Raw genomic sequence first — 23,575 nt, 5'->3', positions numbered from 1 at the left:
ACTAAAAGAAAAAATAAACATGGTTTTGAAATTTTATGAGACTCCTTCTACCTAAGTCAAAGATCCAAGAAAAAAATTAATGTGGAAATTAGGCCAAAGTTAGAACTAACTATCCATGAAAATGTTACATGTCAAAAGATGTCCAACACAGCCAAACCAACACTCGATGAGAGAATATACACTTCAAATGCATAGATTAGAAGAGAAGAAATGCCAAAATAGGATAAGCTAAATATCCAGCTTGAAGAATTAGAAAATAATCGCAGAACAAACCCAAGGAAAGCAGACAGCAACAAAAATGAGAGCAGAAATTAGTGAAATGGAAAAAAAAAAATTAAGAGTTTTAACAAAGTCAAAAGTTGTCTGTTTGTTTTTTGGTACCAGGGATTAAACCCAGGGGCTCTTAACCACTGAGTCACATCCCAGTCCTTATTATATTTTATTTAGAGACAGGGTCTTGCTGAGTTGCTTAGAGCCTCGCAAATTTGCTAAGACTTGCTTTGAACTCTCAATCCTCCTGCCTCAGCCTCCTGAACCACTGGGATTACAGGCGTGTGCCATAGCCCCGGCTCATTTTCTTAATTTTTTGACAGGATATTACCATGTTGCCCAGGCTGGCCTTGAACTCATGGAGTCAAGTCATCCACCTGCCTTAATCTCCCGAATAGCTGGGAATACAGACACTCAGCACTGTGACTAATAAGATTGATAAATTTAGGGTGCAAGTGATCAAGAAAAAATTACGTGAGGTTCAAAAATAACATTAGGAATAACAGAGGGTATCTTTGCCACTCATACTTCAGATAGAGCACTAATTTCCAGAATATATAAAGAACTCAAAAAACTCTACACCAAGAATACAAATAATCCAATCAACAAATGGGCTAAGGATATGAACAGACACTTCACAGAAGAAGATCTACAAGCAATCAACAGATATATGAAAAAATGTTCACCATTTTTAGTAATAAGAGAAACGCAAATCAAAACTACACCCAATTAGAATGACGATTATCAAGAACACAAGCAACAATAGGTGTTGGAGAGGATGTGGGGAAAAAGGTACACTCATACATTGCTGGTGGGACTGCAAATTAGTGCAGCCACTCTGGAAAGCAGTGTGGAGATTCCTTAGAAAACTTGGAATGGACCTACCATTTGACCCAGCTATCCCACTCCTCAGCCTATACCCAAAGGACTTAAAATCAGCACACTACAGAGATACAGCCACATCAATGTTCATAGCGGCTCAATTCACAATAGCCAGACTATGGAACCAACCTAGATGCCCTTCAATTGATGAATGGATAAAGAAACTGTGGTATATATATACAATGGAATATTACTCAGCTATAAAGAATAATAAAATTATGGCATTTGCAGGCAAATGGATGAAGTTGGAGAATATCATGTTAAGTGAGATAAGCCAATCTCAAAAATTCAAAAGAGGAATGATCTCACTGATAAGCGGATGATGACACTTAGTGGGGGGTGGGAAGGGGGCAAGAATGGAGAAAGGAGGGACTGTACAGAGGGAAAAGAGAGTTGGGAGGGGTGGGGGGACGAAAAAAAATAACGAATGAATCAGACATCATTACTCTATGTAAATATATGAATATGCAAATGGTATGCTGTTACTCCATGTACAAACAGAAACAACATGTATCCCATTTGTTTACAATAAAAATAAATTTAAAAAAAAAGGAATAACAGACGGGACAAACAATTATAGATAGGGCAAAAATTAAAAAGATAATAAAGCATACTATGAATTATTTTATACTAGTAAATTTTAAAATATAGATAAGATGGGAAAGTTTCTAGAAAAATGTGATACACTAAAATTGACTTAAAATTGGAAAATTTACAGGAAAGAATAGAAGTACTTTGAATTAGAAAAAGAGGGATGAAGGGAAGGAAGGGGGAATGGGAATAGGGAAGGCAGAATGAACTGGCCATTACTATCCTGTGTGCATAAATGATTTACAACCAAAGTAATTCTACATTACATATGACCAGAAAAATGAGAAGTTACACCCCAAATATATATATATATATATATAATATGTCAAAATGCATTCTACTATCACGTATAACTAATGAGAACAAATTTTTAAAAAGAATTAAAAATTAGAAAATTTAGTTTTTCTTTATTAAGGAAATTAAATCTACAATTTAACCAGGGGCTGTGGCACATACCTATAATCCCAGAGGCTCAGGAGCCTGAGGCAGGAGAATCACAAGTTCAAGTCCAGCCTCAGCAGCTTAGTGAGACCCCATCTCAAAATAACAAATTAGAAGGACGAGGGGTGTAGCTCAGTGGCACAGTGCCCCTGGGTTCAGTGTAAAGAAAAAAAGGGAAGGGGATCCAGCTTCTGCCATTTCCACAACACGCCATGGTCAACAAGGCTTCCTGGAGTCTGGGGTAATTGCCAGAGTCTCCAGTTATAAGATTTCTTGGCCCTCCTGAGCTCCAACCTACGCTATGCAACATTAATCAAAACCCCAAACCAGGGAGAATCAAACATATATTGTTAGTGACATCTAAATAAGTGGAAAACAATGAAGAAAAGCCAAGGGATCACAAACAATCAAGGAAGACACACACAGCAGGCTTCCACAGATGGACAGTGGTCTAGCCCTTGACAAGGGAGCAGTACGTTGGAAACACCTCATTTCAAATCTGGGATGCACTCTCATCCCAGGGGCTCAGGAGGCTGAGGCAGGAGGATCACAAGATCAAAGTCAGCCTCAGCAACTTAGCAAGACTCTACACAACTTAGCAAGACCTCAAAATTAAAAATTTTTAAAGGTGGGGGAGGTTTCTGGAAATGTTGCTCATTGGTTAAGCATCCTTAGGTTCCATCCCCAGTACCAAAAAAAAAAAAAAAATAATAATAATAATAATAATAATCTGGGATGCAAAGCTATATGCGCCATATGTATTTAACAACTCAGACACTTATTCTATTTTATTGACTGAAGTGTTACCCAATTCTAGAATCATGAACAAAAAACCAAGTGAGGAAATTAATAAAGAATAAAATCAGGCTGGGGATATAACTCACTGGTAGAGAGCCTCAGCCTAGCATGGGAGGTGCCCTGAGTTCAATCCCCGATACCACAAAAAATAATAAATACACAATAAGTAGAAAATAACGTATGGAAGCATTAACCATGTACATCTTTGAAGACAAATATCATTCATTTTCTCCCTTTTTGACTGTAGTGTCTAATTTTCTACAATGAACATGTATATCTTTTATAATCAAGGAAAGAAAAAAAAGACTTTAACAAGACAAACCCCCTAATCGTAAAGAAAAATACTAGGCAGTTGAAAGCAGAAGAAAAAAAAGAAAAACCCACTAGGTATAAAAATAACTTTCCTTGAGTTTGATCTTCACAAGCAACAAGCCACAATCTCAGGAACTCTCTCTCCCCTGAGCTTTTCTGGGTCCTAGCAACAAAATTAGGCCAAATGTGCCTGTTGGAATTATATTGTTCCCTAGGCAGGTAGAAAAAAGAAACCTTTTGTGCATTTAAAGAAAGAAGCACGCCAGGCCTTATTTTTAGATTTACTGTAATTTGGTCCCCTGAAAAGCTTTGCAGACTAGCGAACTCAGAGTTTGCTTTTCCTTCTTCAAGCATCGTTTGTTGCTCTTGTTGTTGTTGTTGTTGTGTGTATGTGTGTGTGTGTGCGGTGTGTGTGTGCAGCTCAGTCTTACTGCAGGCAGGAACTTCCCTTCGGATTAGCCTGCTCCCTGGCATACATCTGATTTGGCCCCAGCCCCTTGCTGGCCTCAGCGATTGCTAAATTATTTCCTGGGAGGAGATTAGGAACTTGGGCAGCACTAAAAATAGTAACAATAGTGGTCAGCAGGGACTAAGGTTCCCCTGGTACGGAATCTGGGACACCAAAGGGTTGATGATGTGCGTCTTAGAGGTGAGAACGGCACCTGGTAATCAAAGCCACAGGCCGCTGCCCACTTTCCTTTACCTGGTCTGCCCCCCACTAGCTCCTGTCCCTTCAGACCCTCTGGGATGTACCACCCCCTGGATGCCTAGAGTCAGGGCCCCTTAAAAATCTTCTCACGGGTGACATACCAAGAGAGGAAGGAGAGGGAGAGAAGAGAAGGAAGGAGAGATGAGAAAACAGTCACACTCCGCCCTACAGCCGGCCTTCCTTCTGCCTTCACCATGTGCCAGGCACTTTCTGCTGTATTATCTCATTTAATTCTCATGACACTCTAATAAATTAAGTGGTCTGGGTGGTCCTATATTTTCATAGAAAAAAAACTGAGTTTCAAAATGGTTAAGCAATTTGTCTACAGTCACATGCTCTTTAGGGGCAGAGCTAGAGGGAACGTGAATCTGAGCTGCCTTGCTCCTACATACCCCATTGCCGTCCAAGGTGCTAAGATTTTCCAGGAAACAGAAAAAAAGTTGGAGGTGGCTCAGTTGCCCCCAAGCACACAGGGACTCCATTTCATCAGAATCCCCGTCAACCTCTACAGTCTCTCTCGGTGTGACCTCCACTTGGGAACAACCCAAGGCCCAAGTTTGTGCAGAATGTCTGGACTCCCCCTCAGGCCTGTGTACTTCCAAGTTCAAGGCTATCTTCAGCTTTAGCGACCAGGCCACTCCCTCCTTGTTCCAGTCTCCTGGAGTGTCTTCTCAGCCCACTGGATCACGCTGCATCTCCTCCAGGAAGTTTCTCCAATTTCCTAAATTCCTTAGCTCATTCATTCAGAACTTTTATCCAGGCACAGTGGTATCCATCTGTAGCCCTAGGTACTTGGAGGCCAAGACAGGACGATTACAATTTCAAAGTCAGCCCGGGCAATTTAACAAGACCCCGTCTCAAAATAAAAAATAAAAAGGAGCGGGGATATATCTCAGTGGTAGAGCAACCCAGGGTTTAATCCCCAGTATGGCAAAAAAAAAAAAAAAAAAAAACAATTTCAGTGACAGAGCACTTACCTAGCATGTGTGGGGCCCTGGGTTCCATTTCTAGTACCAAAAAGAAAAAGGAAATGAATTTTATTAAGCAACTACTATGTGATAGACCCTGTGAATTAAATAAACTGTGAATACATAATTGAAACTTATCAGTCAGGTCAAGAAAAACTAGCCTGAAGCATTGAGGCTTAGCTGGGCACTGTGGCACACACCTGAAATTCCAGTGACTCAGGAGGCTGAGGCAGGAGGATCACAAGTTCTGCAACTTAGTGAGGCTCTAAGCAACTCAGTGAGACCCTGACCCCCCAAAAAAAGGGCTGGGGATGTGACTCAGTAGTTAAGTGCCCCTGGGCTCAATCCCTGGTACCAAAAAAACAAAAAATCAAAGAAAGAAGAATTGAGGCTTCAGCAGGGACCTGGGGGATACGGGTTAGTAGAAAAGGTGACAGAGAAGACTGCTGCTAAGAGGAGCAGCCCAAGGAAACACCGTGGGCTGACAGAAAAACTGTAGGGAACATTCCTCAAGCTTATCGGACAGCAGTTGCTGACACCGTGGTCTAAGTAAGCCAAACAGTCTGGACAGAGAAACTGAGGTAATGGTAAAGACTCGCCATGGAATGAAGGACCTTGCAGTTGCTGAGGCTGAGTTAGGAGCTGAGGGGAGACCTCGCTCTGTCAAGCATCCCAGCAAGCTGAGATGTGAGCTCACCTGCGCTGCCTTGCTTCACGCCGTGTGCAGGAGTTTACCATGCCCCCAGTCCTTTGTCTCAGACTTGTTGCTGGGCAGAATTACTTAGGCATACTTGGTTTGTTTACATTATCTCGACGTATAGTTCACCCATAGGCTGATTCTGTTGTGCCTTAACAAACGTGTTAACCTGACTGGATAATGTGCCTATATGTGTCCTGTACAATCCTAAGTAAAATTAGGTCTGTGCCTTCATAGCCCAGTCTCCGGTGTCTGAGTGCACGAGGGAGGCATCGCCCGTCCTCACCCTCAGCAGACCCCCGTCTCCGAACATCTACAAGAAACCACTGCTTCCCCACAAACTGGCCGGCCGCAGGGACGTGGCAGGTATTGGGCAGACTCCCTGCAGCTCCGTCTCCAGCCACAGAGAGCAGGAGAGGTGCTTGTGATCACACTGTCAGAATTCAGGGCAACGGCGTTCGTCAAACCCCTGGCACAAATTCTGCCACACGGTGGGTCCCCTGAAACCCATCCCTCCATTGGACTTCTCTCTTGGAGCGTGAAAGTCATCTCTGATGTCAGAGCATTGTAATCTTTGTAGGCATCCGAGTTTTGAAGCCAAGAGCAGGCTCTTCCCCCCAGGTCAGCTGCACCCCTGAGGCACCACGTCTGTGGCTCCTGTCCACGCGAGGTGCTCCAGCGAAGGAGGGGCCTTCACCTCTGCTGCTTACCACCGTATCCTCGGGGCTGAAGCAGCACCTGCCACAGAGTAATCACCTGGGATCTGCTGAGTGGACGTCTGCTGGCTTCACACATCTACCAGCCCCAGGACTCGAAGACCAACAGCATCAGCATTGCTGGGAATGTGAATCCTCAGGCTCAGCGGGCCACTGAATCCGGGATGGGGTCCAGGAGCATGTCTGAAGAAGCCCCCAGGTGCTGCTGGGGTTTGGGAAGCGCTGCTCTACGTGAGCTACCTGGGAGCAGGGCTTGGCTTACTCCTCTCGGCCCACAGCCCTGAGCAAACTGCACTACTGAGAAGGGACCGCTCCTCCCGGAACTCGAGGCCCACTGCAGAACTCAGGAAGACCCGAAGGACGTCAGGGCCAAACTGGCTCGAGGCAGAGGGCCTCCCCCTCCCACCGGCCTCCAGGTGGGTGCTCCTGCCTTTGCCGAGGGCGTCCTTCCCTTCTGGCACAATTAAGCTCCAACTCAAAAGCCCCCTTCTCTGGGCCCCTTGGGAAGCTGTTTCCAGAAAAAATGAATTGCTCCCCATCCTGTGCTCCCAGAGTTCAGAGTACAGGTTTTCACAGTGGCCAGCCTCCCATGATGGTGTAAGAATGAGATGAGAAATAACCCGACCAATATGGTAGCCACTAGCCACACGTGGGGATGGAGCAGTGCCAACAGGGCCAGAGAAAACACAGATAGTCTGTAAGCATCAAATCCACCCTGGCTCTTGAAAATGTAGTACAAATAGAAGAACCTAAAATATCCACTGAGAATGTCCATTTAAGATTTCATCTAACTCCAATTAGAATGGTGATTATTAAGAACACAAGCAATAATAAATGTTGGTGTGGATGTGGGGAAAAAGGCACACTCATATATTGCTGGTGGAGTTGCAAATTGGTGTAGCCACTCTGGAAAGCAGTGTGGAGATTCCTCAGAAAGCTTGGAATGGACCCACCATTTGACCCAGCTATCCCACTCCTTGGTTTATACCCAAAGGACTTAAAATCAGCATACTACAGTGATGCAGCCACATCAATGTTCATAGCAGCTCAATTCACAATAGCTAGACTGTGGAACCAACCTAGATGCCCTTCAATAGATGAATAGATAAAGAAACTGTGGTATATATACACAATGGAATATTACTCAGCCATAAAAAAGAATAAAATTATGGCATTTGCTGGCAAATGGATGAAGTTGGAAAATATCATGCTAAGTGAAATAGGCCAAGCCCAAAATACAAAGGCCGAATGTTTTCTCTGATAAGTGCATGACAATAAATAAAGGGGTGGAGGGTGGCAGGGGGAAGAGAAGAATGAAGGAACTTTGGATGGTGTAGAGGAAAATGGGGTGGAAGGGGTGGAGGACAGAAAGATAGTAGACTGAGACAGACAGTATTACCCTATGTTTATGTATGATTACATGAATGGTGTGACTCTACATCGTGCACAACCATAGAAATGAACAGTTGCACCCCATTTGTGTACAGTGAATCAAAATGCAGTCTGTAAAAATAAAAAAATTAAATTAAATTAAATATCCACTGAGAATGTTCATTTTAGGGTGAGGAGGTAGCTCAGGAGAACTGGTTCGATGGTAGAGAGCTTGGCTAGCATGTGTGAGGCCTTGGGTTCAAACCCCAGTTCCAGAAAAACCCAAGAGGGCAGCTGTTGCAGTGCCCAGTTCATCCTGAGCGTTTGGACCGTTAGCCACTCGATACGTGTTCTGGTTTTAAAAAATATAAAAATGATCCTATTGGACGAGGCCCTCTAGGCAGACAGAATCACACCATCATGGGAGCCAGGTGGCAGGAGAGCTCAGCTTTGGACTCCAGGATCCATCCCCTCTTCTGCACTTAGTAGGTATTCAGGAAACTGGTCTGAAAAAGTGAAAGAATTCACAAATCCCTCAAGGCCTCAAAAGAACGATCTTGTCCACCATGGGTGCACGGATAACAAAATCTGGGATGAATTCAGTCTGGTCAACTGAAAGTCAAAGAAAGGATAAATCTGAAGGGTCTTCAGACTCTGGTTGTGAGATGGGCCCCTCACTAGCAGATGATTTCATGAAACTCCATCTTACTTTTCTAGCACGAGGGATTGAACTCAGGGCTTTGCACACGGGAGGCAAGCGCTGGGCGCTGAGCTCCACCCACACCCCCGATCTTGCTCTTAATCCCGTGGCTGCTGTGCCCACTACGCAGCCCCTGAATGAGAAAATAAGCAGGAGCCGATGGCAGAGGCTCAGCACCAGAGGAGTGTGAGAAATTCCCCTCCACCCCCTCTCTCCCCACCCCAGCTGTCTGGCCTGGATTTTCTGGAAAGCTACAGAGTGTGCAGACACTGTGTTCCCTGGATTTATAGCTCATTTTATAATGTTTTGGGTGAGGCCTGAAGCTTTACATGCACTGTTGTTTTCCTTGTCTTTAAGCTAAATATGACTTCTCTCAAAGAGAAGAATTCAGAAAGTGAGAAAGGGAAGAAGTTCCTGCTCCCTTTCTTTCTTTCTTTTTTCTTTTTTTGTTCAGCACCAGGGATTGAACCCAGGGGTACTCTACTACTGAGTTACACCCCCAGCCCTTTTTATTTTTTTATTTCGAGACAGGTTCTCACTAAATTTCTGAGACTGGCCTCAAACTTGCGATCTTCCTGCCCCAGCCTCCTGAGTCACTGGGATTGCAGGCATCTGCCATTGGGCCTGTTCCTTTCTCTCACTTACCCACAGTTTGAATCTCCATCCATATCCAGAGAACTCCAGGGAAAATTATCTTCTTAGAGTTGAAAGTTTATCTCAGACCAACCCTGCAAGTTTCAAAGATTTCAACAGGTACCAGAAGTCCAATTTCACAGTTCTCTTCAATGCAGTTATAGTCTATCCTTACTACTCAAGGAAGGATTCTTTTTTTCTTTTCTTTTTTTTTTTATTTTTTATTTTTTATCTTTCTTACTGCAGATTGGACTCTACCTTTGGGCCTCACCAACAATTGTTGAGGATGACCTCAAATTGTAATCCCCCTGCCTTCACGCAGGAAGGACGCCTCCATGTCCAGCAAGGACTCTGTATTTTCAAATTCACCTATTCACTAAAATTTATTTGCAAACCCCCCAATCGATACTTACTGTGCTTTCTTGATTACTCACAGACATGCAAAGAGCAGCAAAAAATTTGAGCTGCCCACCTATGGTCCCAGGTAAGCTTGTCAAAATGATTCTGTGTCCTCTTTCAGCACTCACACTATAAACAAGTGTCCTTTCCACCATCTATTTCATGCCACAGTTTTTGTATATTTCTTTACTGTTTAAAATGACCCCCAGGCATAGTGCTGAAGTAATAACTGGTTCATCAGCACAGGAAGACTGACATGTCTTATGGAGAAAATATATACTAGGTAAGTTTCATTCAGGCATGAGTTACAGTGCTATTGGCTGTGAGTTCAGTGTTAATGAATCAAGAAAATATATTAAATAAGATGTCTGCTGTGGTTGACATAGCAATGAAATGTGAAATTCATGTCAAAATTCATCTTTGTAGTGGAGGGCTAGGGGTGTAGCTCAGTGGAGTACTTACCTAGTATGTGCAAGGCCTGAGGGTCGAGCCTCAGCACTAAAATAAATAAACAAACCGACAAACAAATAGAACAAAATAAATAACTCTGTGGTGGTGGTGGTGGTGGTAGTGGTGGTGGCAGGCAGGGCCTTTAAGTGGTGATTAGGTAGTTAAGAGGGCCTCATGCCTTTCTCCCAGAAGTGGGTTTGTTCTCAACAGCACAGGTTGCAATAAAGCAAGCCTGTCCCTCCTGTGTCATCTTGTCCACACTTCCCTTTTACCCTTCTGCTTTTCTACCATGTTAAGATGTAGCAGAGACCCTCACCAAAGCAGCTGCCCAACCCTGGACTCTGTGACCCCCCAGAAGCAGGCGCTAAATAAACTTCTTTCTTTTATAAATTATCCAGCCCCAGGTATGCTGTGAAAGAAACAGAAAAAAGACCTGAGACTGTCATTAAACAGAAACACGCACACAACACTGTTATGTATTCGTTAGTAGACAAAAATGTGACCAGAGACTAAAAGTGACCTAGCCATGTATTTTCCGTGGGAGGAAACTATTTGGTATTTGCTAATTCAGTGTTCAGGGCAACTTTATACAGAATAACTACTACAAAGAACAGAAATCAATGGTAAATGTTTCTAAGTAAATGAGTTGTGAGTTATACTCTTTGAAAAGTTGCTCTTCCGTGTGTCTCTCTCTCTCTGGGCTTGCTCCTCTTCTGTATTTTGAATTGACAGATGCTACCAGTGACATATAGCAGAAGCTATCAAGAAAGACATGAAGAGAAAAAGCCATTTCTCAATGGACTTTAACAGGAAGCATCTCAATATGTTTTATATTGTTCAAGGAAAGGTTTATATTGATGTGCAAACATGAGCATGTGGATTAAAGGAAATAAATTAAAGCCCTAATTGAACAAATAGATGCCAGCATCCTATTATTAAAATAATAAGAGCTGCAAGCAGTGGTGCATACATATAATCCCAGCAACTTGGGAGGCTGAGGCAGGAGGATTGCAAGTTCAAGGCCAGCCTCAGAAACTTAGTGAGAATCTCTCAAAAAATAAAAAGGACTGGGGAGTAACTCAGTGATAAAGTGCCCCTAGGTTCAATCCCTGGTAACAAAAATAAATAAAGAAGGACAAATACAAAATGTCTTGCTCTTTACCAGTTTACCAGCAATGGAATCTGGTACAGAAAATACCCAAAGATAAATGAAATGTGCAAACTTTACTAGCTACCTGCCATGAAAGGACACTAGCCTCAGAAAGGAGACCCATGACCCTGTTTCCTGAGTCACTCACGGGGCACCTCTCCTGCCATGGAAAGGTCAGGGGTGATGGATCTGACACGGGTAGGGCAAAAGTCTGGCTGTCCCACTCAGTGTCCTCATCTATAAACTGAGGGCCATAGTAGCTTATTCAAGGGGATATTGAAAGAATTGAGAGAAATTTTTCATTGCGATCTATGACCCATCTGGGTTATTAGAGAAGGTTCTCTGCTGTCGCTCTTTCTTCCTCTAAACCTTTTCATGGGAGGTGAACATCGTCTCGCCACAACCTTTCTCCTGAAGAAGGATCCTTTGTCCACTGTTAGTCCCTTAGCAAAATTCAATTGTGTATCTATGGCTCGTCAAGCTCCGAGGATTATGGGAGTAACAGAAATGCAAATCTCACACACCCTTGTTCTGAAGAACTCTTAGTGTCGATAACAGCTTCTTCATAAAATAACAATATCTTAGTGAGGTTGGATATCCATAATGCATGAAGGAGGTGATAAAAGGAGACTTAAGAAAGCAGGTCTAGGGCTGGGGGTGTGGCTCAGTGGTAGAGAGCTGGCCTAGCATGTGTGAGGCCCTGGGTTCCATCCTCAGCATCGCATAAAAGTAAAATAAAGGTGTTGGGTCCACCTAAAACTAACACAAAATATTATTTAAAATAAAGAAAGAAAAGAAAGCCGGTCTATCACTATAGAAATTCTACAAAAGGTAGTGGTAGCACAATGGTGGGGGTAGGGAGATCCAAGAAGGCTTCCTGGGGAGGTTCTGCTCCATCAGGCCTTGCAAATGAGCTTCAGAGACATGCTGACCAGGCAAGAAGAGGCAGATGGGAGGAAAGGGAGGGGCTTGCTGCTGGCAGGAGCATGTATCTGAGCACTGGAGGCCTGAGTGGAAACCATGCAGTGAACATAGACAGGGTTAAATTTCTTTCACCAGTTCTTCCTCTCCCATGCAAAAGCTAAACTTGGTATTTTTCCTCTTTTATAATTAATGAAATTGAATGAATTTTTAAGCTTACTTTCTAAAAATATTGAATTAGCAAGATTTAAAAATTCAGACAAATAAAAATAAAAGTAAAATCACCCATATTGTTATACTTTAGAAATAACTACTATTACAGTTTTGGTGAGCCAGGCATGGTAGCACATGCCTGTAAGCCCAGCTGCTTGGCAGGCAGAAGCAAGAGGCTCCCAATCTGAGTAAATTAGCGAGACCTCTCTCAAAAAAAAAAAAAAAAAAAAAGTTCTGGTGAATGCCTTTCTAGAATACTAAGCAAATATTTTGCATGTGTGTGTATATGTGTTATACTGGTCATGATCATTACAAACTAGGATCATATTGTACATGCGCTAGTCGCTTTTTGTCATCGTGACCAAAACATCTGACAAGAACCAACTTGGAGGAAGAAAAGTTTATCTGGGCTCACAGTCTCAGAGGTTCAGTCCATGGTCAGTCAGCTCCTTTGCTCTGGCCTCAGATGAGGCAGAGCACCTTGGCCAAAGGGCATGGCAGAGGGAAGCTGCTCAGCTCATGGCAGCCTGGAAACAGAGGGGTTGGTGGGAAGAGGCCAGGGACGGATATAGTCCAAAGCCACATCCCCAGTGACCTACTTCCCCAGCCACAACCTGCCTACCATCAGTTTCCATGTAGTACTCCATGAAACTATCAATGGACTCATCCAGCACATGGATGAACGCACTGTCAATGTCAGAGCCCAACCATTGCCCAAAACTCCCAGCTCCGAACCTTGCTGCCTTAGGGATAATGCTTTCCAAACATGAGCTTTTCAGATCCAAACCGTGCATGTTTTATTTCTTACTTCTTATCACTTTGTTAACATGCTGCAAACATGTTACTGATGTCGAGAACTCTGGAGCTCCACTACTGACTTCGCGCTTATATAGGATCCCCCTGAATGGATGTACCACGCTGATTAACTGTCCCTTCCTTGAAGAACGGGTCATGTGCCTCTGCATGTTAAAGACTGTTTGGATTATCATAAAATAAATATTTGGTTAGATAAAGCATTTGAAAAATATAGAAATATTATAGTTTTTTATTTTAACTCTCACATGAAGTTTTTTGTGAGGGCTGGGCTCACATAAAAATTTTTGAATTAAATAATTTTCGAATTATCTAAAATAACAATGACCTGGTTAACAAGTAGATTTTACTCCACATCCAAGAAACTCAGGACTTGGCAGTGATGACTATTTGCTGAGCATAAATAGGGCTCAATTTTCCTGGTAACTGACAACATTCCCCTCTTTTTTTTTTTTTTTTTTTTTTTAATATATGTTATTTAGAGACAGGGTCTCCTGAGTTGCTTAGGGCCTCGCCAAATTGCTAAGACTGTCTTTGATCCTCCTGCCTCAGCCTCCTGTGCCACTGGGATGATAGGCATGTGCCACCGTGCCTGGCTCTTCATCTTTCTTATAAAGAAAAATCCAAACCAGTTACAGTGGCACAAGCCTGTCATCCCAGTGACTCAGGAGGCTGAGGCAGGAGGATTGCAAGTTCAAAGCCAGCCTCAGCAACTTAGTGAGGTCCCTAAGCAACTTAGTGAGACCCTGTCTCAAAAATAAATAAATAAATAGAACTGGGGATGTGGCTCAGTGGTTAAGCACCCCTGGTTTCAATCCCTGATACCAAACAAAATAAATAAGTAAAAACAAAAACAAAAACAACAAAACAATTGCATTATGCATAACTAAAACTGTCTTAAGATACATGCATGGATTTTTTTTCAACAAAAGAATTCTATAGGGCAGGTGGGACATGATGGCACATTCCATAATTCCAACTACTAGGGAGGCTGAAACTAGAGGATTGCAAGTTCAATGCCAGCCTGGGACAGTCAGCAAGATCCTGGCTCAAAAATAAATAAACAAATTTTTTAAAAGTGTTGGAGAGATGGCTTAATAGTAGATCACCCCTGGTTTTAATCCACAGCACTGCAGAAAAAGAAAGAATCCAACAAGACAAAAGGAAATATGTACAGCTGCTTCAAAAATAGTTTGGTCTGACATTCTCACACTATTGATTCTGGAAACATATGGTTTAAATAAATGCAAAAAGGGCAATGAGCAAGGGTTAACTTTCTACACTGCGTATTTCTTTAATGCATGCAATTTTTTCAGTGAATGTATTATTTTTTGTCAGAACAAAATAAAGGTTTTTAGAGTGTTTCATAGACGTGCAAAGTTAAAAGAAAAATAAAATCACTCAAGTCCCAACACCCACTGTTAACATTTTGGTGTTTCCCTGTAACATTTTTTATACATATTTCGTAACCTATTTTTTACACAGCTGGGATTACAGTAAAAATACAGTTTTACATATTGCTTATTTTTAATCATAATATAAACATTTTCCATTTATAAATATTTGTAATGGTTGTATAATATTCCATGGAGTAGTATGTAATGATTTACATAATGCTTCCCCTATGTTCAAACAACTTAGATCGTTTCAAGTTTTTCTCCATTATACATGAAGTTTTGATCTCAGTGCAGGAATCTGAGTCTGCACTTTGAATTATTTCCTTATGAGAGATTCCCAGAAGTAGAATGACTAGCTCTAAGGCAATGAACATTTTTCAGGCCTGTGATACATATTGCCAAATTGCTTTCCCAAAAGGGTTGTACCATTTCACACTCCCACTAACAGTGTTGCTCATTCTGTGTTTAACGGCATCATGTGACTGAACTAGCCAATAGCCAGGCTTAAATAAACTATGATACATCTAGCTAGTAAATTATACAGCCCATGAACTTGATCATGAGGCCTGTGGAACAGCATGGAAAAACAGTTATGCTTCGATGTTAAGCAGGAAAATCAAAACGCAGGATTGGATGTAATTACTGCAGCATGAAAAACAAATAGATGAGTCTGCATAAGGTTGAGGTCTATGGGGAAAAAAATCCAGAAAATACCAGCATGCAAGAACAAGATAACGAATGCAAGATCTGTCACTGTCTCAGTTTCCATTATTTTCACTCTCTGCTTAATCTCACCTTGTATTGCTAGAACGTTATTCAATATTTCAAGACCTTCCAAGCAAGCAAAATATTCAGTCTAAAAAAACTGCAGAGTTCAAAATTTCCCAAATGCTCCTCCTGCACGAATCTAGCATTTTCGAGGCTGGCTCATGCATTTTCGTGGCTAAAGGATCATGGTGGTCTCTTCTGAATTCCCAGAAATAATTAAGTCAATGAATGGAATTTTCTCAAATGTAAATTCTCCCATGATTTTTTTTTTCCCTCCAACCTCTGGCAACTGCCACCATTCTCCTGCTAGCAGATGACAAGAATGAAGACTTCACAAATAGTAACAGAAAACCACCAAAACAGCTGGTCACATTCTATGGATCCTGCCTTTGTGGTGGTCGGCATGGAAGAGAGTCCTATTTTCTGCTGCCTAAACTCTTCCAAGTCCTGTGATGGACGGAATATCAATAGGCTCAGATCCCTAGATCTGCTGCCAAAATTCACCTTCTGTAGAGACGTAGCGAAGTCGAATGATGACCTGTCACGTCTCCAGCCCTTTTGTGGGTGGGAGAAATACAGAGGGTGGCGTATGCCAGGGCTCGTGATTCTGCTGCCCAAAGCTAACAGGAGAAGCCAGTCTTTGGTTTGGTCTGGTTTTTTGGTACCAAGGATTGAACCCAGGGGTGCTTAACCACTGAGCCACATCCTCAGCCCTTTTTTATATTTGATTTAGAAACAGGGCCTTGCCGAGTTGCTTAGGGCCTCACCAAGTTGCAGAAGCTGGGTTTGAACTCGAGATCCTCCTGCCCCAGCCTCCAGAGTCGCTGGGATTGCAGGCGTGCACCACCACACCCACTGAAGCCAGTCTTTTTAAGGCAGCCAACGCCTGAGCCCAGTGCCTCCTCTGACAGTTCGCCTGCCATCAGCCCCACTTCCACACTGGCTCCAAGTATAGCCACATAAAAACTTTTCACTTCACGTATGGTCCAGGGACCCGTACCCCCTGCTAAACTTGATAGGATTGCAGAATGCCGTGGAATCTGGAGCTGCCATGAAGAGAGCCAGCTGATTCACATGCGCACTGAGTTCGAGAAGCCCTGAGCTAAGTCACAAGGCCAAGGTCACCTCCTGCCCCAGCTCTCCGCAGCTCCCCACTGCCTGCAGACAGCCAGCCACTCTGGGTCACTGGCCACAGCCTACCTATCCAGCCTCTTCTCAATTAATGCTCACATTCTTGACATTCCCTGAATACAGGAGGCTTTCTCAACCCACAAAGCACAACTTACATGTGCAGTTCTCTCAGCAAGATGCCTTTCCATAAATGGTAAAATCACACTCAAACTCAGCCCCGTCCTCCTCCAGGAAGCCTTCTTGGCCTCCTCCTCCCCACACACCCCACCTCTCCTTCCTCTGGTCGGTAGACCCTCATATTTTACGTAGTCTCGTGTGCACGTGTATGTATGCCCCAGTGGGTGGCGATTTCCTGGTGTGCGTCTCAGAGGCCATATCATCCACCTTTGCTAAGTGGAAATGACTGACTGAACGAAGGAGTTCTCTGCCTGGTCCTGCTGCAGAATCACTGATAAAATTTTCCACATCCCTATCTTACGTGGATTTTGTGAAAATCAATCACTTATGTGTGGAAAAGTGCCTTGAAAGTCATAAAGATCTATAGGACTTAGATAAGTACATGGCATCCCAAGGGCTATCTCTGGATCTGCCCGGGCTTGGTCCCTTGATAATGACCTGAGGGGACACTGAAGTTAGATGATAAGGCACCACCCACAGAGATTCTGATTTGGAAGAAATTCTGCATTTTTGCAAGCTTTTCAGGCATTTCACTATGAAGCCAAGTTTGGGGACAGCTGGCTTGGGCCATTGTCCTACTCCTTCACCGCAGATGGGACGAGGGTGAGGCACTCACTCTGAAGCTTGCATAAGGGCAGGTTTGGCCACTGGAGAGATGGGGGTCTCCTTAAAAACCATGTACTCTGCCTGGAAAGGTGGTGTATGCCTGTGATCCCAGCAGCTGGGGAGGCTGAGGCATGAGGATCGTGAGTTCAAAGCCAGCCTCAGCAATTTAGCAAGGCCCTAAGCAACTCAGCAAGATCCTGTCTTTAAATAAGATACAAAAAAAGGGCTGGGTATGTGGCTCAGTGGTTAAGTGCCCCTGGGTTCAATCCTTGGCATCAAAAAATAAAGCATACCTTAGAAATCCCTCTTGTCTTGACCATCCCAGCAAAGTAAGCCCTGATATGTGCAGCTGCTTACCCCGTATGTCCAGCTGCTGCTGCGCACCTGGTCCACTGTGCCCATCTCTCAGGAGAACCCAGCCACACCCACTGTGTAGGGAACTCCACAGCCTCAGCCACAGGAAGGCCCAGGTGAAGTGAGGACAGGGTGCCCACACAACCTTGGAATTCCAGGCCCGACCACTGCAGCCCATTAACGGTCTGTTTTCCCTCAGTGGTAAAGAGGCAGACTGATGCTGACCTCATGCCCCAGCACATCTGACCACCTCAGGGCACCAGGGCCCTTTGAAGAGCCCAGAGCTTGGCACCAAAGAGAGCAAGATTTTCCTTCAGTTCTTCAGACCCTGATTGCTAGCCCTGAGCATTCTGGAGTCCTAGAGCCAGAGTCCCTTAGACCCACGGAGACTGTCCCCAGGCTGCCACGCATGAGGGTGGGGAGGCCCACTTTCCAAAATTGCTCCCCATCCCTTAAACCTCCCATAGGGTCCGAAGCTCCCTCTACTACCTCCTTTTCCTGGGCTGGCCCTGGCTGGGGGCAGCTGTGTGTGACAGGCTCTGCAGAAAGCATGCTGCCCATATAGTCCTCCCTAGGGGTCCTAGGACCACTGTGTCACAGGTGAGGAGACTAAGGCTCCAGGGACAAGGGAATTTGTCCAAAGGCAGAGGGCAAGTGGATGGCAGGAGCCAGGATTTCAATCCCAAAGTTCTGCTCCTCCCCTCTCTGAATTTGTTTTAATTGTTGTTTTTAGATAGATTTTCATACCCCTTGCTTTGCATTTCTAAAACTTTCCCTCTGTTTTCCTGAGGATAACAGTAATCAACAGCTTGAGTTCTAGAAGTTTCCTCTGCAGATATTTCCCTGAATCTCCGGCTGGATTCTTAAGGAGTTTGGAGATGTGTATGTATGTATGTGTACACCATGGAATCTCATTTTAAAATAATATGTTTACATACATGCTATAAAATATGTAAGATGACAAAGGAAACCAATTGACTAAAAATTCAGTTATCAAAATATTCAGAAACAAATTTGTGATCAATAGTGTTGCTTCCCCTCTGGGCATGGTGGTGCATTCCTTTAATCCCAGAGACTCTGGAGCCTGAGGCAGGAGGACAGCAAGTTCAAGGCCAGCCTCAGCAATTTAAGGCAATCCTTTAAATTTTCAGCAATTTAGCAAGACTGTCTCAAAATAATAATAATAATCATAATAATAATAATCATAATAATAATAATAACTGGGAATATGGCTCAATGGTAAAGTGCCCCAGGTTCAATTCCCAATACTGAAAAAAAGAGGATGTGTAGTATGTAGTTTCTTTATTAATTTGTTAAATAAGAAGATGTGATGACAAATCTAATTTCTTAGCAGAAGTGAGCATGAAAGATATTTGAGAAATCTGCAGCCACTGTCATGAAAATGTCTGGGATTCATTCCCGGATAGAACACACATAACCACCACACATCACAGAGGGCAAACGAACGGAATCCACAGCGCTCAAGAAGGCTGAGGGGAACATGGTGGGCTGCCTCGGGAGCAGCAGGAATGACACCTTCTGACAGTTCCTTAAGGCTTTCCCATTTAACATGCCTACCTAAAAATTCTCACATGTCTCCAGGACTGCCGGGAGAAAGGGTAGTATGTCTGTCTTCTTGGGAAAGTAGGAAACAAAGGTTCTCATTCAAAGTCACAGCTAGTGAGAGAAGGAACACGTGAATCAGACCTCTCCGGCCTGCCGAGTGCCCCATGCAGGCGACTGCTCAGGCAGGGACTGAGCGGCACCTTATCAGCCCCGAGCTGAACAGGACAGCTGGTTATCTTGGTAATAGAAGAGATAAGGGTTTGGGGTGGGAGGAGGGGAATGCGTGTGAGTACTGTGGTGTTAGGCATTCTGACCCCCCACCGCTTTGTGGAGTCGCCTGTGCAATTGATCCTTTATGGTGTGCCTCACCAAGAGATGCTGATTTCCAGCACGCAGATGGTAGTGAACCACAGAACAATGCCAGGCTTGGCCCCAGCCGGGCAACCAGCTCAGCAGACTGACCAGCTTGGGTGCTGGGAAGCTGCTGGGTAAGAGCCAGGCGGATAGGGGAACCCCTCGGGTGGCAAAGAAGGGAGCTGGACAGTTTATGGGCTGAGGAAAACAGGGTGCTGCTGACAAGATTTTTGTTTGGCTTGGTCTTGGGGAGCGCGGCTGAATGCAGGGGTGCTTAACCACCGAGCCACATCCCCAGACCTTTCATGTTTCATTTCGAGGCATGGTCTTGCTAAATTGCTTAGAGACTCGCTAAGCTGCTGAAGCTGGCTGTGAGCTTCTGATCCTCTTGCCTCAGCCTCCTGAGCTGCTTGGGATCACCTGTGTGCGCCACCACACCAGGTCCCTGAAACTTTTGCAGGAGAGGAGAAACTCATGGAGCCCTGAGGTCACAGAGCTTGACACAGGGCAGCAAACACTTCCTGGGGTTTGCTCCGCCCAGGTCCTGTGCTAGCTTCATGGTTCAGGTGATCGGTGGTGAGTAGAAAGAGGACAGAGGACTAATAATCCCCCCAGGAGGACAGGTGTCATTTCAGGAAGGGACTCCAGGAAGGCCTCATGGCAGAGGGAGACCGGCGTGCAGAGCTGGATGCCAAGTGGGGGCCGTGAGCTGGATAGAGAGGGAGCAAAGGGAGCATCTTTAGAGAAGCAACCAAATATGTGGGTAGAGCAAGAGGCACGACCCTCCCCTCAGACCCCCAGATCCACCCTGCACGTTCCTCACTGCTCTGAGACCCAGGAAGCTGATCCTTCTGGATTACTCCAGTAATGAACTTGACCCTGGCTTCAGGTCTAGTTCAGACTATGGGAGGCAGGAGATGGCCAGGGCGAGAGGAGGGAGGGTGGTGTATTGATCCCCTCTCCCCCTCATGACCCTTAGCCTGAGGGCATGGACCAAGTGTCCACCATTGCTAGTCCCGAAGTTCTGCCCTCCCGATTTTGGTTTCTCCACACCCCACCCACCCTCTACCCCTTGAATGTACACCCGTGACCTCATTCAGTGGGTATGGAGGAGGTTTCCAATTATCAAAATATGACCCGACAGTCACCTAAGCTGGAGGAGGAACAGGGACCTTGCCCTGGGGATGTGTAGCTCAGCTGCAGTTAGCAAAACCCTCTTCCAGGTGTGGATTTATTCACAGCTCGAGACAAGCCTGCAGGTATCAGGCAGGTCAGAGGTCGCCAATTCCAGCAGTTACCAGGCATGGAGGTACCTGCTGAGTCCTTGTGACTCGCAGAGCTGAGACAGAAAGATGGAAATTTCAAAGCCAACCTGAGCAATGTAAACACACCCTGTCTTTAAATAAAATTTCAAAGGGCTGGGATGTTGCTCCGTGGTAGAGCACTTACACAGCACGTAGGAAGTCCTGGGTCCAATCCCAAGCACTGCAAAATAAAAAAGATCATAGCAGTGACCCAAAGAGGACGTGGATGGAGAGTTGGCCAAGAGGCACGGCTGGTCAGTTAGAGAGCCAGGCCCTGCGGCCTAATTGTTCGGTTGCTAAGCCAGTCCCTTTCTACCAAGGCAATTCTAAGTAGGCCAAGAAGAGTGAAAGAAACTCAAGAGGGCTTTCAGGTACACACACACACACACACACACATCCCCTTGATAGGGGTGTGATTCATTCAACAAACATTTATTGAGCTCTGACTGGGTTTACAGACCTATATTAGAAACTGACGGATGAGACGATTAGATAACGGGGAGAAGGAGAATGAGTCAGGAGGAGGACTGTCAGCATGGGTGGTGGACAGGGAGCGCTGGCCCATGGTCTGGAGTCCTGGTTTGAATGGAGATCGCCCATCACATGAACTCGGAGAGTCTGAAGAGGTCAAACTCTTTGTAGTAGAAAACATGGTCAAGTCGATCTCAAATGCCATTAGAAAGCTGAAATCCCTTCTGTAACAGGGCTTCACCTGATGCTTTGATTATATCCCTTGTCGCTTTGAAACTTACATAGTTTTTTTCTTTTTCTCCCAACCTTATCCCTGACCTTCTTCCTGATCTTCTTTTCCCTAAACTTCTCCTCCCTGATCTTCTCCTTCCTGATCTCTCCTCCCTAATCTCATTTTCTCTGAATTACCTCTTAAACTACCCCCCCCCCCCCCCCCCCCCGTTCCCCATGATGGGCAGAATTACAACCTTTCAGACAGGAGTCTCCTGTGTTTCTCCTTTGCTAGCAAAGCAATAAATTTTCCTTTTTCTCAAAACTGTCCTCGTTATTGGATTGGCATCAGGGACAAGGACTGAGCTTTCAGCAACACTTCGATGGCTCTAGACTTCTTTTTTGGGGGGTGGGGGCGTTGCTGGGGATTGAACCCAGGGTCACCTAAACATCAAGCCACATCCCCAGTCCTTTTTTTGTATTTTATTTAGAAATAAGGTCTCACTAAGTTGCTGAGGCTGGCTTTGAACTCCCAATCCTCCTGCCTCCCCAGCCACTGGGATTACAGGCAGGCGCCACCGTGCCCGGCAATAGCTCTAGACTACGAAGCATGACCCCAGGATTCTGCATTACCTGCCCTTTGCTCATCTCTGCAGTCCTGATTGCTAGAGAACCTGTGCATCCTCTCTGTTTCCCTGACTGTTCCCCAGAGCACACGCCACCTCTTACCTCTAACACTCTGCATAGATGTCCCTGAGCCTGGATGACATTTCCCCACTCCTTCCTCTGAATAGTTCGAGTGGATAATTCTTACCCAAACTTCAAGATTCAGTTCAAGCCAGTTACTCTACCCGCAGTAGTAACTGACACAATACTAGAGGCACAAAGATAGCCCCTGATTTTTTGGAATGCATGAGGCGACTGATGAAGTAACAGGAGTAAAACAACTAGCACGCAGTAGATATAGTCTATGCTCACGGAATAATAACAGAAATAGCATTTTGGAAACTAGGAACTAGGACTAGGAACTTGAATGAGAGGATGGATGGATGGATGGATGGATGGATGGATGGATGGATGGATGGGTGGATGGGTGGATGAATGGGTGGATGGGTGGATGGGTGGATGGATGGATGGATGGATGGATGGATGGATGGATGGATGGGTGGATGGATGGGTGGATGGGTGAATGGATGGGTGGATGGATGGGTGGATGGGTGGATGGATGGATGGATGGATGGATGGATGGATGGATGGATGGATGGGTGGATGGGTGGATGAATGGGTGGATGAATGGATGGATGGATGGGTGGATGAATGGGTGGATGGGTGGATGGATGGATGGATGGATGGATGGATGGATGGATGGATGGGTGGATGGGTGGATGGATGGGTGGATGGATGGATGGATGGATGGATGGATGGATGGATGGATGGGTGGATGGATGGATGGATGGATGGATGGATGGATGGATGGATGGGTGGATGGATGGATGGATGGATGGATGGATGGATGGGTGGATGGGTGGATGGATGGATGGATGGATGGATGGATGGGTGGATGGGTGGATGAATGGATGGATGGACGGATGGACGGGTGGATGGGTGGATGAATGGGTGGATGGATGGATGGATGGATGGATGGATGGATGGATGGATGGGTGGATGAATGGGTGGATGGGTGGATGGGTGGACAGATGGATTAACTGAGGATTTGTGAGTGACTGCAGGAGGAGGAAACTTAGTGCCAGAGCTTCTGTGTGCGATTTCTACATAGAGTGCACTGCTGCTAGGCCAGCCAGCCTCCCCTAGGATCCCTCAGCACACTCTCCCTAATGGACTTTCTTGAATCCCAGAGCATTCTGACAGATATGTACCGGAATGCACTGCGGTTTGGAAATCTGTGCTTCACATTAGTACCCCTGATCCATGGTCCCCCTTTTCTTCTCCCCACGTAGAGGGTGCTCAATGGCTTGTCAACCAAGTGCCTCCTGGAGGGTTAAGAAGAACGGATAACAACAAGATCAATGTCATTTAGCCCAGGAAAAGCCCCAAAGCCATTTACTCTATTGACCTTGAGCAAAGTACTGAACTTCTCTGTGTCTCAGTTTCTTCCTCTACAAAAGAGGGATGATACTTGTGTGGTTTTGCTTTGCTTTGTTTCTGTACTGGAGAATGAAACCAGGGCTTTGCACATGCTAGG

The sequence above is a fragment of the Sciurus vulgaris genome (genome assembly GCF_902686455.1).
Source record: "Sciurus vulgaris genome assembly, chromosome: 15".
NCBI lineage: Eukaryota > Metazoa > Chordata > Mammalia > Rodentia > Sciuridae > Sciurus > Sciurus vulgaris.
This window is presented reverse-complemented; position numbering follows the sequence as displayed.